Consider the following 2630-nt stretch of genomic DNA (forward strand, 5'->3'; position numbering starts at 1 on the left):
CCTAGGTTTGGGGCCTGACAGCTGGGTGAACGTTATCCTTCGGTGAGGTCAGGAGCACAGGAGGAAGGTGCAACCTTGTGGTGGAAGGTGTGGAGTCTGAGATCCCTGCAGGGCTTGCGAGGGGCCGTGTCCGCGAAGCAGGTGGCCCGGTGCTCGGGAGGGAGCTGTGTCCTCAAGGAATTGAAGCATTTAGGCGATGGCTGAGGTTAACGGTTGAAGGAACGCAGAGGACAGGAACCCCGGAGAAGGGTCTGATCCGAGAAGGAAACCCACACACGGGAAAGGAAGCACGACTACCATCACGGACGACTACCATCACGGAAACGAATGGCGGAAATCTCAACAGACGTTCCAATGCTGCCGCAGACGGCCTGTACCTTAAGTGAAGGCCCGAAACATGTCCCCTAAGAAGCTCAGAAATCTCCGAAGCGCCGGCGGGGCAGAAGCCGGAGGGTTACGGGCGGAGGAGCGAGCGCCGGGGGAGAAGGCCGGGGCAAAACCATATCGCACTCTTGGAGGGGTTGGTGGAGACGGCTCTCACGTTGATTAGGTCAGTGTTCGTTATTCTCTACCAGACAACTCGTGTCCCCTCCCACGGGGCAGCGGTGCCCTAGGAAGGCCCCCTGCACCGTGTTCTCACTCCCCATCACCCTGCCAAGCAATCGGGACCCTACCCGCTCATCAGGAGTTCGGGAGGATCCCGGCAGGCGGCGCCTGGCCGGCCGGAGGGTCTCCCGGAGCGAGCGCGGCCTGGCCCAGAGCGGGGCCGCACGCGGGGAGAAGCTGACCCATCGCCGCCCCACAACCCTCCGGGGACCTCCCGCGACAGACACCGTCACTTCCACACGTCCCCACCGTGGCGTCGACTACGGCCGCGTGGAGCCTCGTGGGAGCTTACCGCACAGCACCTTGGGAATGAACCCCCCTTCCCCCCCACCCCCCGCTGTGCCTTGTGCGCATGCGCAGCCCCGCCTCCGGCCGCGGGGAGCCGCCCCCGGAAGTCGACTCGGCTGCGGAGGGGGCTGGTAGGTGCTTGCGCGTCTCTGTGGAGTCGGGTGGGCGCGGGGACAGGAAAACTCGGGCCGTGGGTGTGCAGGGGAGGCTGGCAGCCGCAGGGCCCAGGGCAGATTCTAGCTGCCGCTGAGTCACCAGGGGCGGGGTGAGAGGCTACGGAGACTCAGTGTCCCCCTCTGCCCGTGGGCATGGACAGCGACGGCTGCTTATTCCGACCATCAAATAAGATGCCACCTGTGAAGAATGAGCCACATGCCAAGCGATAAGCACTGGTTAAGTGTACCCTTCTGGATTCAGAAGACCATTCACTCTCCTTTGTATTCGATTCTACCTTAAAACACACACACACACACACACACACACACACACACACACACACCAGCAACAGCAGCAACCATTGAAATGGTTGATATACCATCTCAGAGAGGTGATGGGATATACTCGGTGTCACAAGCTTTTTGGTGAGGGAGTTCACGTTCAGAGGCAGATTTGGTTTCCTCCCAGTCTTCTGCACCTTCTGAAATCCTTTCTACCACTCAGCATTGCAGCGTTTACAGCCGTAGGTGCGTACTTGGGGATGTGATGATGAAGGCAGCATGGAGTGGATCCCACCCTGTGGTAAATCTATTTCTCGCGTTCTGGAATCTCTAATCTCTTAACACGGAGACTCCTGGTTCCTTGTGTGGTTTCCAGACTTTCCACAGATGGCACAGCCTACTACCCTAGGAAATTGCAGGGAAGTCAGGTGTGGGTCATGGATGAAGGTTCCAACTGAGATGAATTTGTTTTGCAGGACCTGGTCCCAACATTCCTGGAACGAAGCAATTCTTGGGAGCTAGGTAGGGGCCCCTGGCATAGAAATCCTACCTGCAGGGAGCAAACACTCCTCTGCTTCTCATCAGAGCTGCAGAGCAGAGAGAGAAGAACAGGGAGAGAAGGGTCTAGATTTGAATGGTCATAAGCAATTCTTGATCTTCCTGGCCAGAGTGGACCAGACGATGATGGTGTTTGCCACATCAGGAAGCCATCTCAGGCTGTGACAAGGAACTCCCACGACTCTGCTATTAACCAATGGGCAGAAGATTCGACTAGACATTTTTCCGAAGAAGACATCCAGATGGCCACCAGGTCCATGAGAAAATGCTCAACATCACTCATCATCAGGGAAATGCAATGAAATGTCACTGCACACCTGTCAGACTGGCTATTATCTAAAAGACAAGAAATAACGAGTGTTGGCAAGGATGTGGAGAAAAGGGAAACGTCGTACGCTGTTGGTGAGAATGTAACCTGGTGCAGCCCATGTGTGCAGAACATACGGAAAAGCCACCGTGGAGGTTCCTCAAAATATAAAAAAATAGATCTACCGTATGATCCAGCAATTTCACTGCTGTACATTTTATGAGAAGAAGACAAGAGCACTAACTTGAAAAGATACCTGCACTCTCACGTTGGTTGCATCGTTATTTATAATCGCCAAGATGTGGAAACAGCCTAAGTATCCATCAACACATGAATGAAAAAAGAAATGTCTCACACACACACACTGAAAAATTAAAATATTATTCAGCCATAAACAAATCCAGCCACAAACTCTTGCCATTTGTGACAACAGA

The 2630-nt window shown here is 54.6% G+C and overlaps 1 long non-coding RNA gene across 1 annotated transcript; it reads left to right on the plus strand.

Annotated features, from left to right (window-relative positions):
- The first annotated feature begins 988 nt into the window (after positions 1–988).
- On the plus strand, positions 989–2226 carry LOC123593180. Its single transcript, XR_006710171.1, has 2 exons — positions 989–1055; positions 1808–2226. It is a non-coding gene; the product is annotated as an uncharacterized LOC123593180 (long non-coding RNA).
- The last annotated feature ends 404 nt before the right edge of the window (positions 2227–2630 follow it).

This window comes from Leopardus geoffroyi, chromosome D4, assembly GCF_018350155.1.
Source record: "Leopardus geoffroyi isolate Oge1 chromosome D4, O.geoffroyi_Oge1_pat1.0, whole genome shotgun sequence".
NCBI lineage: Eukaryota > Metazoa > Chordata > Mammalia > Carnivora > Felidae > Leopardus > Leopardus geoffroyi.